At 45.5% G+C, this 18,425-nt stretch overlaps 2 pseudogenes; one reads left to right on the top strand and one right to left on the bottom strand.

Annotated features, from left to right (window-relative positions):
• Positions 1–6,430: 6,430 nt before the first annotated feature.
• Positions 6,431–7,420, bottom strand: LOC122899261 (annotated as a pseudogene).
• A 6,476-nt stretch (positions 7,421–13,896) lies between these two features.
• On the top strand, positions 13,897–18,151 carry LOC122899260 (annotated as a pseudogene).
• Positions 18,152–18,425: the final 274 nt, after the last annotated feature.

The following is an 18,425-nucleotide window of genomic DNA, read 5'->3' as shown; positions in this document are numbered from 1 at the left end:
GAACCGAGCACAGCACTATAACAGGCACAGTGATTGTTCAGCTTGAAAGACGTCTAAAGAAAGCTGCATGAACCACCATGACGTCAAGGAGTTGGCCTCAGAGAAAAAAAGGGGGAAACACACTCCCATCTCCTAGTTGCTGAGTTTACTGGGTGCCTGCACCTGGGGCCTCTCTAGCCCTGCTTTTAGGTCTGGTGCTCCTCAAAGCCCCAGTAGGAACCAGAAGAACTGAATCCCAGGGCCATGGTGGCGTGCTTTGGCAAGAGCCGCCGCCTGTGGGCAGGCCAGCCAGGGGACTGAAGCCAGCGGCCCACGCCATCGCTGTCTTGGGGCCCACAGCTCCGCAGACCAAAATGCACACACAGGTGCCCAGTGCGTCTGCAGTTGCTTGTGTCCCAGTAGGGACAAGCTCCAGGACAGGAGGAAGAGACAAGCAGCAAGAATGTGGGGGCAGGGATGCCACAGGGCCAGGAGGTCAGGGAGGGCACTAGGCAGACACGGGCTGCTTCATAAGGCTGCACCCAGCTCAGCACACTCCCTCTGATGAAGATCCAGACCTTCCCTGTGCCTCAAGGATGTGCTGGTACCAGGTGGTCCTCCAGACAGCTCACCTACAATATCAGGCAGAAAAAGATCAAGTAAATCCAGGGAGATGCACAGACTGTGTCTAACATAAGACTTTGTCAGCCGCTATGGGAGAAAAAGATAACCCTCCATCAGAGCTGGGTGTCTGGCCGCATCCCCACTCAGGTTCTGTAATCCCTGGTTCACATGGGGAGGTTCTGGGAAGTGCCTGGGGAGGGTCTGAAACCACAGAGGAGGGGATGGGGAGGCCAGAAGGGGATTGGTGAGTAGCTGAGGTGGGCAGCCTTAAGGAGTTGGAGCACACTACCCAGATCCTTCCAATGGCCCAGAGGTCAAGATGGACATTTTGGAGAAGAGACATATTCAGGTTGAGAATGTGACTCACATGGTTCCGGCTACCCTGATTCCAAGGGGTGTCCACAGTTAGGCATTGCTGGTGTGGTGGATTCAAAATGGCCTCCAATTCTTTGACACTCCTCCCCTTGAGAGATGAGATGTGTCCCTGCCCCTTGAATCTGGGCAGGCTCTGTGACTGTTTTAACCAGTAGAATACGGAGGGAGTCCTGCTCTACCAGACTGTGCCCAGGCCTTAAGAGGCTGGAAGCTTCCACTGCCTGTGTCTTAGAACACTGTGTGTGGGGAGCTCCCGTTGCCTTACAGGAAGCCTGATGCCTGGGGCTGCCTCACAGGAAAAGCCGCTCAGTCAGCTTTGGTTCATAGTCCAGCAGCGCCCGGACTTCTGGCCATCCTGGCTAGGTGCCAGGCACATGAGGGACACAACCTTGGACCTTGTCATCTGCCTGAGTGACCTCGGTTCGTTTCTGGCGCAAACATCTTGCAGCAGAGCCCTGCCCCGATTTCTGACCTACAAAACTGTGAGACAGAAGAAAGTGGTTGTTGGTTGAAACCTCTAGGCTCTGCGGTAGCTTGTTACACAGGAAAGGACAAACAGAACCAGAGGCTACAGGCCCTGCCCACCAGGACCCTAGCTCCACTTTTGTGTGGTTTTCCTCGCTGTGCCTTCTGCGTTGGGCATCATTTTCAGCTTAGACTAAAATGGCCTCATTTACTGGTGTGTGATCCAAGCCTAAGGGATGCAAGGGTCGTTTTCAGAAATGACACCCCCGAGGAATTTTCTCATATTAGGGTGGTCCTACCGAGTCTTCCCTTAAGATAGGATAAACTGCCTATTCTTAAGCCAACTGCTAGTGAGGAAAATGGCGTGAGGACCATAATCAGCTTAGATCTGCACTGTCTACTGTGGTAGCCTCGAGACCACATAGAGCTACTGAAATTAAAATAGAAATTAAATGAAAAGTTCGTTCCTTCAGTTGCACCAGTCACATTTTGTTCAGTAGACACATGTGGCTCGTGGTTAATGTAAGGGAAAACACATAGGATAGAACATTTGCATCATTGAAGAAAGTTCTGCTGGACAGCACTGACTTAGATGAATCCTTGGGGAGCTGGGAGGGTAAATCTGGGGAAGTCAAGCACAGTGGTTACCACACTGGAAGGGGGTTAAGAGAGGTAAAGAGGTAGGTAAAGAGGACTCCCCCCGGGTGCCTGGGTGGCTCAGTGGGTGAAAGCCTCTGCCTTCAGCTCAGGTCATGATCCCAGTGTCCTGGGATCAAGCCCCGCATCGGGCTCTCTGCTCAGCAGGAAACCTGCTTCCCCCTCTCTCTGCCTGTCTCTCTGCCTATTTGTGATCTATCTATCTCTCTGTCAAATAAATAAATAAAATCTTAAAAAAAAAAAAAGGAATCCCCCCCCCAAACTTTCAGTTACCATTGACCCTCCCTCTAAGAAGAAACTCATTCCTTGACACTCAGGCCACTAACTTGGCCACCAATCAGGGCCTTACCAGCATCAGAGTCTTCAACAGGCCCTGTAAGCAGCCGTCATCAGGATTATGTCCCCAGTTTCTGAATGTGTGGTTGGAACGGATGGCCTGCTGCCACAGAGTTGCTGTGGGCTTAAAGAGTAAGTCCATCTTTATAGGAACTGCCAGGTAGAAGCCACTGGATTACCTTTCCCGGCCAAGGGAAATGATCTCCCAATGTTGGAGGTCCTTGGAGCTGTGTTTGCCTCATCTTCTGCACTCAAGCAATCGCTCCCATGGGTCATGGAGTGTGTATAAAACTCATGCAAGGGAAGCATATCACAAGAAGCCAGCAGAACCTCAGGTAAAAGGGGACACAGCTGGAGGTACCTGGCGAGGATCAATAACCAGGGATGAAATCCAGAGCATATTCAGAAAGTTCTCTGTGTGGTCGAAGTGGGAAACCTAATCAAGAAACATGGAGGGCGCCTGGGTGGCTCAGTGGGTTAAGCCGCTGCCTTCGGCTCAGGTCATGATCTCAGGGGCCTGGGATCGAGTCCCGCATTGGGCTCTCTGCTCAGCAGGGAGCCTGCTTCCCTCTCTCTCTCTCTGCCTGCCTCTCTGTCTACTTGTAATCTCTCTCTGTCAAATAAATAAATAAAATCTTTAAAAAAAAAAAAAAAGAAACATGGAAAGAGGGCGCCTGGGTGGCTCAGTGGGTTAAGCCGCTGCCTTCGGCTCAGGTCATGATCTCAGGGTCCTGGGATCGAGTCCCGCATCGGGCTCTCTGCTCCGCAGGGAGCCTGCTTCCTCCTCTCTCTCTCTTTGCCTGCTTGTGATCTCTCTCTGTCAAATAAATAAAATAAAATCTTCAAAAAAAAAAAAAAAAGAAACATGGAAAGAGGACTGACTTCACAACGTAAAAGAAAAAAAAATGTGGAAGGACAAGGGGAGTCAGGGTCTTCTCAGGAAATGAGTCTCCTTTTGTAACTTAAAAAGTACCATATACAACCCAAAATGTGGCAACTCCTTATCAAAATATCAATTTTTCCAACCTTTGTTCATGAAAATGTATTTTTTATAAAGACAAGAGTTTTACACACGAAACAGGCATACACATCAAAAAATGGGAAGAAGATATGAACAGACACTTCTCCAATCAAGACATACAAATGGCTATCAGACACATGAAAAAATGTTCATCATCATTAGCCCTCAGGGAGATTCAAATTAAAACCACATTGAGATATCACCTTACACCAGTTAGAATGGCCAAAATTAACAAAACAGGAAACAACATGTGTTGGAGAGGATGTGGAGAAAGGGGAACCCTCTTCCACTGTTGGTGGGAATGCAAGTTGGTGCAGCCTCTTTGGAGAACAGTGTGGAGATTCCTCAAGAAATTAAAAATAGAACTTCCCTATGACCCTGAAGTTGCACTCTTGGGTATTTACCCCAAAGATACAGATGTCGTGAAAAGAAGGGCCATCTGTACCCCAATGTTTATAGCAGCAATGGCCACGGTCGCCAAACTATGGAAAGAACCAAGATGCCCTTCAACGGACGAATGGATAAGGAAGATGTGGTCCATATACACTATGGAGTATTATTATGCCTCCATCAGAAAGGATGAATACCCAACTTTTGTAGCAACATGGACGGGACTGGAAGAGATTATGCTGAGTGAAATCAGTCAAGCAGAGAGAGTCAATTATCATATGGTTTCACTTATTTGTGGAGCATAACAAATATCATGGAGGACAAGGGGTGTTAGAGAGGAGAAGGGAGTTGGGTAAATTGGAAGGGGAGGTGAATCATGAGAGACTATGGACTCTGAAAAACAATCTGAGGGGTTTGAAGTGGCAGGGGTGTGGGAGGTTGGGTTACCAGGTGGTGGGTATTATAGAGGGCACAGATTGCATGGAGCACTGGGTGTAGTGAAAAAATAATGAATACTGTTTTTCTGAAAATAAATAAATTGAAAAAATTTTTAAAAAAAAGATGATGAGGGCTAAAAAAAAAAAGACAAGAGTTTTGTTTTGTTTTAAATTTAAAGATCCTATTTATTTATTTGACAGAAACTGCAAGAGAAGGAATACAAGCAGGGAGAACAGCAGGCAGAGGCAGCAGACACAGGCTCCCTGCTGAGTGAGGGGCCCGATGTGGGACTTGATCCCAGGACCCTGGGTTCATGACCTGAGCCAAAAGCAGACACCCAAAGACTGAGACATCCAGGTGCCCCCCAAAAATGTAAAATTTTTGAGATGTAGAAGAAATAGTTGTGTCTATTTATCTCGTTTATTAATTTAGCTATTCATATTTTTAAGTGCATATTTTATAAAGTAGTATCTCAATCTGTAAATGTTTCTTTTGTTCATTCCATGTGTTGCGAAACAACCCCAGTTTTTATGTCTCCTAGAGCCTCTTGGTGAGTCATCCAACAGGTTTCTTAAAAACCTCATTTCTTGAGAACAAAACCAAGAAGCCTCGAGAATTTCAATTCCCTACTTACCATCAAGAAGATCTCAAGGAAATCAGTTTGCATGTTGTGCACTTATTGTAGGTGGAAATGGGGACCCGCCTGACCATTTTGCGGAGGTGTGACGCTGCTATAATGCCAGGGGAACACCCAAGGCCCTGTCTGCTAAAGGGTGGGAAAAGCAGATGGCCCTGGGACTTGGGACATGCTCACAACTGATTCGGTAGTGGACAAAGGATCCATAAAAAAAAAATAGGGGTGCTTGGGTGGCTCAGCCATTAAGCATCTGCCTTCAGCTAAGGTAATGATCTCAGGGTCCCGGGATCAAGCCCCGCATCAGGCTCTCTACTAGAAGCCTGGTTCTCTGTCTCCCACTCCCCCTGCTTGAGATCCCTCTCTCACCGGCTCTCTGTCAAATAAATAAAATATTTTTTAAAAAATAGAGGAACTTCAAGAGATTAAGAGAAATGTAAGGGTCCTGTTAATGGAATGTAATGTGTTACTGAAACAAACATTTGGGGACAGTTAGGGAAATCTGATCCTCAACTGGATATTAGATTCTTTTTTCAAAGATGAGATGATAGTATGGTGTTTGTGCTAAAAGGGTCATTTTCTGGGATGCCTGGCTGGCTCAGTCAGAAGAACATGTGACTCTTAATCTCTGGGTGGCGAGTTCGAGCCCACGCAGGTGTAGAGATTACTAAATAAGAAAAAAAAATTTTTTAAAGAAAAAAAAAGATTATGTATCTTCTAGATACATGTCTAGAACTTAATTTAAGATAATCTAGTAACAGAGGTTGGGGAGAAAACAGAGAGGAAGTGTGTGTGTGCGTGTGTGTGTGTGTGTGTGTGTGTGTTGGGGGGTGGAGAGTAAAGAGGGAAAAAGATTGGCCACAATTAATAATTGGTCAAGCTGTGTGATGAGTACTTGAGGGATGATTATACTAATCTCTCCATTTTTAAGCATGAAGGCTTTCATTTTAAAAAATAAAATGTCTTCAGAAGTTTGTTTTTCAAACTGAGGTAATTTAAAGAACATCCTATAACATGAGAGGATTTTAAGGACTAGACCATTCTTTTTTTTTTTAACTAGGCCATTAGTTACTAGTTTTTTGAAGCTTTAGGCATGTATAATAAGTATGGAATACAGAACAGATAGGGTTCCTTGCCTTCCCCTTCTAGCAGTTGCAAAGTATCAAGAGGCTGGTTGACAGTCGACCAATTGTTTACATTTCTGTAACACCTTGGCAGAAGGTGTTGTGTGTTATCAAAACCACCTGTCACCCCTTACTAAAATGCTCTACCATTTAAAAATTGTAAATAGGGACACCAGGGTGGCTCAGTTGTTTAAACTTCTGCCTTCAGCTCAGGTCATGGTCCTGGGGTCCTGGGATCGAGCCCCACATTGGGCTCCCTGCTCAGAGGGAAGTCGGCCTCTCCCTCTCCCTCGGCCACTCCCCCTGCTGTGCTCTCTCTCTGTCAAATATATAAATAAGAACTTTTTTTTAAAAAAAGTTCCTCCAGTAGGAAAGAAGGCCTGCCACTCAGCCTGCATAGGGATAGGGAGGAATTCCTTTGACCCCCACACCAGGCATCTTGAAAATTCCACTAGCTTCAGCCTGCGGCAGAAGACCCTTGGAGTCCCTTCCATCCTGGGCACTGGTCACAGACATTTCTGAGTAGTCCTTCCTTCCGCAGCAAAATGAAGTTGTTTTAGCAACAGGTAACTTCACTCTTCCTCCATTGTAACAGGCTCCCCAGAGCTCCCCTTCAGCATTAAGGCATATACTGTCTGGGGTTTGTCTCCTTCTCCAGCTTGTGGACACTTCAGTAGATCTTTCCCGTCTGCATGTCCTAGTCAAAGGCGCCCATGGAGCAAGACAAACTGTCAATGTCATAGAGGATGTCGTGGTCCAGGGGCCAATCCAAATCACAGGAGATGTCCGTCTGTCAAAGTACTTTTCCACTCAGTGGTCAGGAAAGAGGGAGTACAGGGACCCCTTGAACAGCCAGGGTGGTCTCCTCAGCTGTGGTGCTAGCCAAGTACCTCTCAGTGGGCTCCACCTGCCCGTCATTGAACAGATTGTTTTTCTTGTCTTATCTGCTTCAGCCAGCATGACCACTGACTGATCTTCCCAGTTCGAAGCCTAGACTTGTTCCAATGGTAGCAGCGTAGCCTCCTGACTGGCGAGGAGCCACAGAGCTGGCAGGGGCATTGACGGTCACTTGCTGCACTCACATGCTGAGCAGACACCACTGGAAAACCTTTTCTGCAGGAATATCTATGAAGAGCGGAGAGCTGGACACTCCTCCCCCACCTGGAGTGTCATCGCCCTGGTAGCTTTTTGATGGAACGCGCTCAGGCTAAATGGGAGACCTTGTCCTGGGGGCCATCTTGGTGCTAATGACTGTGGGAGAACTGACTCAGGACTAGATTTCCTTTTAGTCTTCTCTGAAAGAGTCTTTGAAAATGAGTAACTCTTGATGTTGGTGTCTGTGGTAGTAATGAGACCAAGGTCTCATACCTACCACATGGTAAAGCTAGAGTTTGGTCTTTGGCGCTCTCTCCTGACAGCTATGTGACCCTGAGTCACAGCCACCCATGTCAGAACCTCACACTAGTTTCTATAACAGCCTTCTCCTCTATCTTGATTTGGATCACTTGGTTGATTCATGAGGCAAAGTTGAGCTCAGGCTGGAAAGTGGCCCACCAGCCTGGGATATTCGGTGTGTGCCATGGGCATTGTCAGTGTGTGTGTGTGTGTGTGTGTGTGTGTGTGTATTTTAAAGAAGGAAAAGAGAACACATACCAATCTAGAAAGTCAGTTCGATTCAGTTCAGTTAAGGGGCACCTGGCTGGCTTAGTCAGTGGAGCCTGTGACTCAGCCCCCAGGTTTTAAGTTCAGACCTCACAGTGGGTGTAGAGATTACTTAAAAATAAGAAATGTGGGGATGCCTGGGTTGCTCAGTTGGTTAAGTGGCTGCCTTCGGCTCAGGTCATGATCCCAGCATCCTGGGATCGAGTCCCACATCAGGTTCCTTGCTCAGCAGGAAGCCTCTGCCTCTACCTTCTGCCTGCCACTCTGTCTGCCTATGCTCACTCTCTCTCTGACAAAAAAAAAAAAAAAGAAAGAAAGAAAGAAAGAAATGTGGGGTGCTTGGGTGGCTCAGTAGGTTAAGTGTCTGCCTTTGGCTCAAGTCATGATCCCAGAGTCCTGGATCGAGCCCTGTACTGGGCTCCCTGTTCAGTGGGGAACCTGCTTCTCCCTCTCCCTCTGCTGCTCCCCCTGCTTATACTCTATATCTGCCAAATAAATAGATAAAATCTTTAAAAAAAAAAAAAAGAAAAGAAGGAAAGAAAGAAAATAAAAGAAAAATAAATAAATAAATAAATCCTGGAACTCCTGGGTAGCTCTTGGTTGAGCATCTGACTCTTGATTTCAACTCAGGTCATGACCTCAGGTCATGAGATCATGCCCTGCATCAAGCCTCCTTAAGATTCCCTCTCACCTTCTCCCTTTGCCCTTCCCCCATGTACTTGCTCTCTCTCTCTTTCAAATAAAATAAATTAAAAATCTTTTCAAAAATACAGTTCAGTTCAGAGAGTTGTTATTGTATTAGTTAGCTTTGGTGTGGTAAGAAACATGCCTCCTCCCCTAAACTCAGTAGACTTACAACAATATGCATTTCTCACTCACACTGCATGTTTCTATCTAAGATGGCTCTGCTTCTTGTATCTTCTCATTCCAGAACCAACCTGAAGGATCAATCCCCTATGGAGGATATGCCATTTTTATTGCCAAGGGAAACAAGCAAGAGACAGAATTGAATCATCTAATGGCTTTTAAAGTTTCTGCTTGACTGTGGTAACTATAAGTCCTGCTCATGTTCCACTGTCCAAAGCAGTCATATTGACAATGGGTTAGGAAGTACACTCTGCCTTCGGGAAGACACTGCAGATTACACATATAATCCTTTTACAGGGAAGAGAGCAGGTAGTTGGAATCAATAATCCAAGTACCTGAATATTCTAATATGTTCACTGTTGCTGCAGGAGAGTATAGGAATATTGCTGTTATTTTTCTATTCTCATATCTTCCATTTTTACATTATTTATATAATTTTCATAACTCAACATCTGTTCTACTAGGGTAAACTACAGTGTCCATTACCTGGCTGTTAGTACATTGGAGATATTGGCTAACTATGAAAGTTGTACCATTTATTTTGCACCTGTCAATCTCTCCACTTGGTTTCTTTTTGAACAGAGCTCAGACTGCTTCACACCTACTTTTCTTTACTGTGATTGACTCCTGGACCCTTAAAAGCATTAGTGAAAATATATGTATAAAAGAGGCTGACATGTACTAGATATTCACAAAGACTGCTCAAATCTGAATTGTGCATTATTTGGGTAGACAAAAATTTCAGTGCAACATAATAAAACGTTTGATTTTATTTATGGTATTCTATTTTATAATTCAACTTTTGTTATGAAAATAATAAATGTTCATTTTAGGAAATTACAAAAATATTAAAAAAGCCAAAACCAGTGGGTAAATTTACTAGTCATCCCACCACCCTAACATAACCACTGTCACCATTTTAGTGAATGTATTTTCACTAATGGGGCATCTGGGTGGCTCAGCCAGTTAAACGACTGCCTTCGGCTCAGGTCATGATCCGAGGGTACTGGGATTGAGTCCCACATCCGACTCCTCGCTTGGCAGGAGCCTGCTTCTCCCTCTCCCTCTGCCTGCTGCTCCCCATGTTTGTGCTCCCTCTCCATGTAAGATAAATAAAAACAAAATCTTTAAAAATATTTTTTTTCAGGATGCCGGGGTGGCTCAGTCGTTAAGTGTCTGCGTTCGGCTCAGGTCATGATACCAGGGTCCTGAGATTGAGCTCCCCGCTCAGCGGAAAGCCTGCTTCTCCCTCTCTCACTCCCCCTGCTTGTGTTCCCTTTCTGTGTCTCTTTCCGTAAAAAAATTAAGATCCTTAAAAAAAAAGAATATAGGGCGCCTGGGTGGCTCAGTGGGTTAAGCCGCTGCCTTCGGCTCAAGTCATGATCTCAGGGTCCTGGGATCGAGTCCCACATCGGGCTCTCTGCTCTGCAGGGAGCCTGCTTCCTCCTCTCTCTCTCTCTGCCTGCCTCTCTGCCTACTTGTAATCTCTCTCTGTCAAATAAATAAATAAAATCTTTTAAAAAAAAAAGAATATATTTTCAGTGATATTTCTAGTATATGTAAATGTGTAAAAATGTATAAAATATTTTATTTTATTTTTTTTTTAAGATTTTATTTATTTATTTGAGAGAGAGAGACAGTGAGAGAGAGCATGAGCGAGGAGAAGGTCAGAGAGCGAAGCAGACTCCCCATGGAGCTGGGAGCCTGATGTGGGACTCGATCCCGGGACTCCAGGATCACGCCCTGAGCCGAAGGCAGTCGTCCAACCAACTGAGCCACCCAGGCGTCCCTAAAATATTTTAAAAAGTATAAAAATGTATAAAAAAATCATGCTGTGATTGACTAGTTTCACTTCTCATATGACGTGACTTGTTGATGCCATTAGGTATTACACCACATTATTAGTGGTTGCACAATATCCTACCCTAAAGAAGCAACATAATTTGTTTAACTAGTTCTCTATTAATTATCAATGATTCTATTATAAATTTCCTCATAAATGAATAATTTCAAACAGCCACGATTAAAATTTCCATAGACCAGCTTTCTAGGATGAGAAATGCTGGAGCAAATGCTTACATGTAATTTTCAGTGCCAGCCACAGTATTGAATTACAAGAAAAGTACTCAAACAAAGAAAAAAGAGACAAACCAAAAAAAAAATAGTCTCTTAACTATAGAGAACAAACTGATGGTTACCAGAGGGGAGATGGGTGGGGGGAGGAGGGAAATAGGCAAAGGGAATTAAGAAGACACTCATGGGGCGCCTGGGTGGCTCAGTGGGTTAAGCCGCTGCCTTCGGCTCAGGTCATGATCTCGGGGTCCTGGGATCGAGTCCCGCATCGGGCTCTCTGCTCAGCAGGGAGCCTGCTTCCTCCTCTCTCTCTCTCTCTCTGCCTGCCTCTCTGCCTACTTGTGATCTCTCTCTGTCAAATAAATAAATAAAATCTTTAAAAAAAAAAAAGAAGAAGACACTCATGATGATGAGTGCTAAGTGATGTATAGAATTGTTTTTTTATATAAGTTTCTTTTTAAGATTTTATTTATTTCAGACGAGAGAGAGAGAGAGAGAGAGATAGCATGAGCAAGGGGAGGAGCAGAAGGAGAAGCAGGCTCCCTACTGAGCAAGGAGCCCAATCATGACCTGAACTGAAGGCAGACGCTTAGCTGACTGAATTGCTAAATCACTATATAGTCCAACTAAAACTAATATAACACTATACGTTAATTACACTGGTATTAACATAAACATTTTTGAAAACCATTGTGAGGTGCCTGGGTGGCTCAGTGGGTTAAACCTCTGCCTTCAGCCCAGGTCATGATCTTGGGGTCCTGATCGAGCCCCACATCGGCTCCCTGCTCAGTGGGGAGCCTGCTTCCCCCTCTCTCTCTGCCTGCCTCTCTGCCTACTTGTGATCTCTGTCAAATAAATAAATAAAATCTTTTTTAAAAATCATTGTATTTTGGTGTCTAATATATGATTGCCGATCATCTGTGCTATTAGGCTTCTTGCATTCCTCAATCCTCTAAAGAAGTACCAAGCTATTACATGATTTTAAACCAAGTGAAGAACTCTCACTTTCAGAAATAGTGCACTAAATAATTCAGAACTAACCTCCTATTGAAGACAACTAAAATAATTCATATGAACTATAAAAAGCTTTCCCCTAAAAACAGAAAAGTGCTAACAAGTAACAAGGAATCACCTTGCCAATCATTGGCCAGAGACAATTGCTCAGAAAAAGTGAACAGCCAGAGAGGAGAACTCAGTTTGGGGGCCACTTTTGCAATCAGCAGAGTAGTTAAAAAGCTGAGGGAGCTAAGGTCATGTATGTTAGAATCTCAGGCTTTTCAAGGCAGAGTCAGTCCTGGAAAACCACTCCAAGCTCAGGACTGTAACCCTGAGTGGATGCACCCTGGAAGTAAGAGTAAACTGAAAATAAACTAGCTTTCTCCTGTGCTTCAGTTCAATTTCAAGTACTCTGGGTGATTCAAAAAAATCTCAAGCACTGAAAATGCTCGTGGTGCTTCTGGATTGCTAGTAGGGCCCCTCACATTTGCCAAAGTCAATGGAAACCCTTTCTGTAAGATGATTATCCTAGTCTTAACATCACTCCAACAAATTTTTCAAGTACAGTTTTCAGCACACAATCAAAGATAATCAGACATAGAAGGAGACAAAATAAGAACAAGAGCCAGCATGAACATTAGACAATAGAGTTTCAACAGTCCAGACAGTGGGGTCATTAGACATAAATCAGAAAAAAAAAATCTTAGTATGGTCAGTAGGATACAAATTGAACTTTTGACACAAAATTGGAAACTAAACAAAACATAAATTGGGGTGCCTGGCTGGCTGAGTTAGTACAGCATGAGATTCTTGATCTCAAGATTGTGAGTACAAACCCAATGTTGGGTGGAGAGGTTACTTTAAAATAAAGTCTTGGGGTGCCTGGATAGCTCAGTTGTTGAGCGTGTGCCTTCGGCTTGGGTCATGATCCTTTGGTCCTGGGATCGAGCCCCACACTGAGCTCCCTGCTTGGTGGGAAGCCTGCTTCTCTCTCTCCCACGCGCCCTGCTTATGTTCCCTCTCTTGCTGAGTCTCTCTCTGTCAAAAAGATAAATAAATAAATAAATAAATAAATAAACAAATGACGTCTTGGCTATTGTGAGTGCTGTGAATTGTGGAAGACTGATGATCGATCCACAGACCTGTACCACTGAAGCAAATAATACATTATATGTTAGTAAAATTTTAAAAAATTAAAATAAAAAAATAAAGTCTTGGGGCACTTGGTAGCTCAGTCGGTTAAACATCTGCCATTGGTTCAGGTCATGATCTCAGGGTCCTGGGATAGAGCCCCATGTCCCCTGCTCAGCAGGGAGTCCTCCTCTCCCTCCCCTGCTCATGCTCTCCGTCTCTCAAATAAATAAATAAAATCTTTTAAAAATAAAATATAAAATAGAATAAAATAAAATCTTAAAAAACAACCACCATAAATTGAAGATTCAAAAGCCAATAAATGGCACAAATTAAGAACCCAATATATGGGTCTAAAAACAGATTAGATGAAGAAGATAGCTTTGAAGAATCATTCAGAATTAGAAAATTCACATGTATTTAGACTTTTGGTTTCTGTAGGTTATATTATGAATCATAGGTTTGTTTAACATTTTTCAGCTGCTCAGGGCCCCTATTTCCCCCAAGATCTTGGCACCTTTCATCAGAGATGACTTTCCTCCTGTCTTCAGGGTCATCTGTAATATTTGCTGCAGTGTTTCTTATCAGTTCTTCCTAGTCTGAGAAGCCATACCCAGGCTCAGAAGCTACGGACACCAGGGTAGTCTCATTCTCTTCTAGACTCAGCTGTGCTGGTATCCCTTTTTCCCTCCATCTGAACCCAGACTCAAGGTATCTCTGCTCCTGGCTTCACCCTATAACAGATACATCCTCCCATTGTCCCAGAGTTGCTCCTCCCTCTCAAAGGCAAATCACTCTTTCTTCTCTGGAATACAGCTCTTACCTATTTTCCTGATCAGGGAAGCCTTATCATGCAACTAAAAGTCTTGTCAATCAGGAAAAAAAGTGGGGGAGGCATCCTTGAGGGTGGGGACTGTTCAGGGAGAAAAAACAGGATCCTCTTCTTAGATCAGAAGGCCTGGGCCCCCAGAGGGTCAGAATGGACTTGTAACAGTACAACCTGGCCCACTGTCCCACCCCCACTTTGACCTTGACTGTGGAGTACAGGCAGGCCCTGCGCCCAAGGGGATCCACCCTGTCACCTCTGGTCACCTTCAAAGCCTGCTGTAAGGACCTTCACCAGCATGGGGTGGGGCGAAGGGCCCTCAGCCAGCAGCCTCAGTACATCCATCCTGCCACTGGGTGGCACTGTGACTCCTCAGAGAGGGAACAGCGCCCACGGGGAGACTGACCACAAAAAGGACTGGGAATACCATGCCTGCCCCAATGCGCTGGGCATTGTGGTTACAAAAGAGTACAAGAAATGGTTCCTGCCACCCGTGAGCCCATGGTGGGACAGATAAACACATGGATAATGGATTAATTGCTCCAACAGCCCATACCAACTGTGGGGCTCAGGGAAGGAGGAGGCACTTGAGCATTGATGCACAATTGGCCATTCCAGGACAGGCTGGCTGTGATGGTGCTGACTCCCAGGGCACACCACACAGATGGGGATGGGGGAGGTTCACGGACTCCCAGCAAGGAATGGCAGGCAGGGAGCTGGGGGCTGGGGGCGCCTGGCACAGGTGAGGAAGGATGGGCACTTGGGCACAGGGTTTCAGCACCAAAAAGCTCAGGCGCTCTTTGTGTCCATGGAGCAGTTAGCTCAGAGATGTGGTGAGGCCCCTGGTGCTCCCACGACTAGAAAATGCTGGAAGATCCTGGCAGGAGCAGAAGACTACTGGCGTCCTGTCCTCTTGCTGTGCTTTTCTGCGCTCAGCCTCTAGTTCCAGCACTGGTCCCATCTTGCCGCAGGATCCGGGGGTCAGACACCACAGCTCTCTGGCCTCAGTGACTGTTTGTGTACAAGGGATCTTTCATATGCACAAATATGTTGAAAGATGAAAAAGTTTAGTCAGAAGCCACAGAGCGGGAAAAAATAAGCCAAAGAGCATCAAGAACTACTCACACTGTTTCCGGCTGCCCTGGTCTTTTTGGAGGTGGGGCCACTGGGGAGGAGGACTCCCTTGGCTCCCTTCAGGCCTGGGCAGGACCCAATAGAAAACCAGATAGTATCTATTTGTCCTTGGAGAACAGTCCATCTCCACAAAGTCTGTAAAATTTAATAAGCAGAACTTTGCAGCAAGGAAACAATTTAATATCTGGTATATACGTTTTCATTAAAATCTTAAAGATGGAACAAAGACTCTGTTTTCAAATTTCCTATTCAGGAGTTAACTTATTATGGTGTTGAAATCCACGTGGAAACAGTTGAACTGAAATGAGCCTCCTAAAACAAAACACAAGTAGTAATGGACTGGCAAGTTTGAGACTAATGACTTCAAACCCTGGATGGTGGGTAAGGCCTCAGCCTGACTCTGGTCCACACGCACAACCATCAGAAGGGGGTGCCCATTGTGTCCCTTATCCCCCCCCCACCACCACCATAGGAATCTGGGGAGCAGCAAGGGTACTCAGGGGTCCAGGCCAGTGCAGACAGTACTATTTCAACCAGATACTCCCCACCTCCTTTTGTAATTTACAAATGAAGCTGATAAGAGGTGATAAGGCACTTGGAGATACCCAGTGTTTGTCAGGGAAGAGGCTCCTCCCTATACTCCCCTCTACTAGCGTCCAGCCCCAGAGCCAAACCTGCCCAGCTCAAACTGGGGAACCCAGGTCACCTTTTAGAGAGATTATTCCCCTCCACCTAGTGAGGATTCCAGAAGAGGCACAAGGGGCTTTGCATAGCATAGTGCATAGCATGCACATCCTTTTCATTAAAAGGTGTATTACAAAAAAATACTACTAATAAAAAAAAGGTGTATTTCAGTTCTGTAAAATCACAGTTTTCAAAGATGCTTTTATACGCATATTTCACTGCAAACAACATAAATTTTATATAATTATTTGAATAATGATGAAAGGGAAGAGAGGAAGCCTGGTGAGAGGTAATGGGGATTAAGGGAGATAAAGTCCTTCCAGTCCCACCCTCTCCTCTGCCTTTGTCCATTTGCTCCAAATCTGTTACTTTTTTAAAGTATAATCATGCAGCAATAAGTCAAGAAAAGCCTTGGCCCAGGCTTTGGAGTTCAACACCACAGTCAGAAGGTATGTAATTACATCCCCAAACTGACAAGAAGTCAGCACACACTAGACTAGGTACAGAAAGCTCCAGCTTTATGCACAGAAAACTGGTCTTGGAGGAGGGGTGATTGAGTTTTCAGAAGGTATGATGTGACGCCCACACACACAGATTTATCATCTGCAACTATATGTCCCAGAAGAGTCTTTTGAGGGACATGAGAAGTTCTCTATTCCTCATCTGTCTTGCAGAATACTTCTAATCTCTTTGCAGAGTATCCTAGCACCCCTGATTTCCTTTTATACATTTTAGGTATGTAATTTAGAGCAAGTGATACTGTATCTGGTCTTCCCATCAATCAGAGCTTACGGTTGACTTTGACATTGTCAGTACCATGGTCAGTATTATCCTCAACACAAAAAGAACATATATAAACTAAATTTTTAAAAATAAGTGGTAAAAGACACGAAAAATACAATTCATAAAAGGTTAAGAAATGCCCAGTGTTAGGTGAAACTGTCCCTCACCGTTTATGACTATGCATATAATCTGATACAACTGAGAATAGTTTCAAAATGTTTCTGTGTGTATGCTCTGATAAGCAATTCCACTTCTCCAAATGTATCCTATGGAAACATCCACTCAACTAAACAGAGACAGATGTACAAGGATTTTCATTGTAGCTTTATATAGTATAGGAAATTTATTATAGAAAAACTGGAAAAAAGCATAAAAGTCCCTCAAGAGCAGATTCGGACTTCTCCAAGCTTCAGCCAGACGCAGGGAACCGAGCCAGCAGGACCGAGCGCTGAGTGCCCCTTTCACTCCTGCGGAGCCCCTGCTGGGACCCTCTGTGCGACTGGTACCGGGCGCACAGCCCCTTCTTGGACGGGGCCTTCAGGCTGGCCCGGCTGCCCCAGGAGCGCGCGCAGCGTGTGGTTGGGCCACAGCAGCTGGCAGGGCTATGTGCGCCCGCTGCCTGGGGCGGCGCTGGAGGGCCCTGCCCCGCTGCGGTGGCCGTCCCCTCCTGTAGCCCTGGGCTCTGCCCGCAGCTCCGAAGCGCGCGGCTCGGAGATTCCGCAGGCGGTCAACGGCTGGCTTGTCCCTGGACGTCCACCGCTTCGCGCCCAAGAGTTGACAGTCAAGACCAACGACTGCGTGGTGGCAATCACCCGCAAGCACGGAGAGAGGCAGGAGGAGCAAGGCTACACCTCGCGGTGCCTCACTAGAAAATACACATTGCTCCACATCCCATCCCCCACCCCCCTCCCCTTTGAAACCCTCAGTTCCTTTCCTGGAGCCCATAGTCTCTCATTGTTTGTCTCCTTCTCTGATCCCTGCCCCCTTCAGTTTTTCCTTCATTCTCCTTTTGTCCTCTGTTCTATTCCTTCTGTCCCACATATGAGTGAAACCAGATGATAATTGTCTTTCTCTCCTTGACTGATTTCACTTAGCATAATCTTCTGGGTTCACCAATGAGCATGCAAATGGTGGGTAATGGCTGAGTAATATTCCATCGTATGTATGAACTGCATCTTTATCCATCCATCTGTTGAAGGGCACTGAGGCTCTTTCCACAGCTTGGCTATTGTGGTCATTGCTGTTATGAACATTGGGATCCATATGGCCCTTCTTTTCACCAAACCTGTATCTTTGGGGTGAATACGTAGCTGGTAGTGCAGTTGCTGGGTCATAGGGTAGCTCTATTTTTAACTTTTTTTTTTTTTTAAAGATTTTATTTATTTATTTGACAGAGAGAGATCACAAGTAGGCAGAGAGGCAGGCAGAGAGAGAGAGGAGGAAGCAGGCTTCCTGCTGAGCAGAGAGCCCAATGCGGGACTCGATCCCAGGACCCTGAGATCATGACCCGAGCCGAAGGCAGCGGCTTAACCCACTGAGCCACCCAGGCGCCCTATTTTTAACTTTTTGAGGAAGCTCCATACTGTTTTCCAAAGTGGCTGTACCAGCTCTCATTCCCACCAGCAGTGTTTCAGAGGGGAGAGGGTGAGGGGTTGGGGTAGCTGGGTGATGGTTAGTAAGGAGGACACACATTGTGATGAGCACTGGATGTTCTGTGCAACTAATGAATCATGGAACACTACATCAAAAACTAATGATGTACTACTGTATGGTGACTAACTTAAAAAAAAGAAAAGAAAAAATACATGCTCCTCCCTACTGTGGACCGTACCCTGGTCTCCCCCTCTCCATTCCCTGAGGGCAGGCTGACGCTAGAGGTGCCAATTCCAAGGCCAGCCACCCAGTCATCAGAAGTCACTCTCCCTGGGTACCTGGATACCTCAATGGGTTAAAGCCTCTGCCTTCGGCTGAGGTCATGGTCATAGGGTCCTGGGATAGAGACCCACACCGGGCTTTCTGCTCAGCAGGGAGCCTGCTTCCCACTGCCCCACCCCTGCCTGCTTCCATGCCTACTTGTGATCTCTCTCTCTCTCTGTCAAATAAATATATAAAATCTTTAAAAAAAAAAAAAAGTCAGTATCCCTGTCATCTTTAAGGCACCTTAGAGCATGGGGGCCCAGAAGCTGGGACATCAGAGCAGCCTGGAGCCAAGGAATGGGCTTAGCC

The sequence above is a fragment of the Neovison vison genome, chromosome 2 (assembly GCF_020171115.1).
Source record: "Neovison vison isolate M4711 chromosome 2, ASM_NN_V1, whole genome shotgun sequence".
Taxonomy (NCBI): Eukaryota; Metazoa; Chordata; class Mammalia; order Carnivora; family Mustelidae; genus Neogale; species Neogale vison.
The sequence above is the reverse complement of the archived record's forward strand: the minus strand, read 5'-3'. Positions and strand labels throughout refer to the sequence as shown.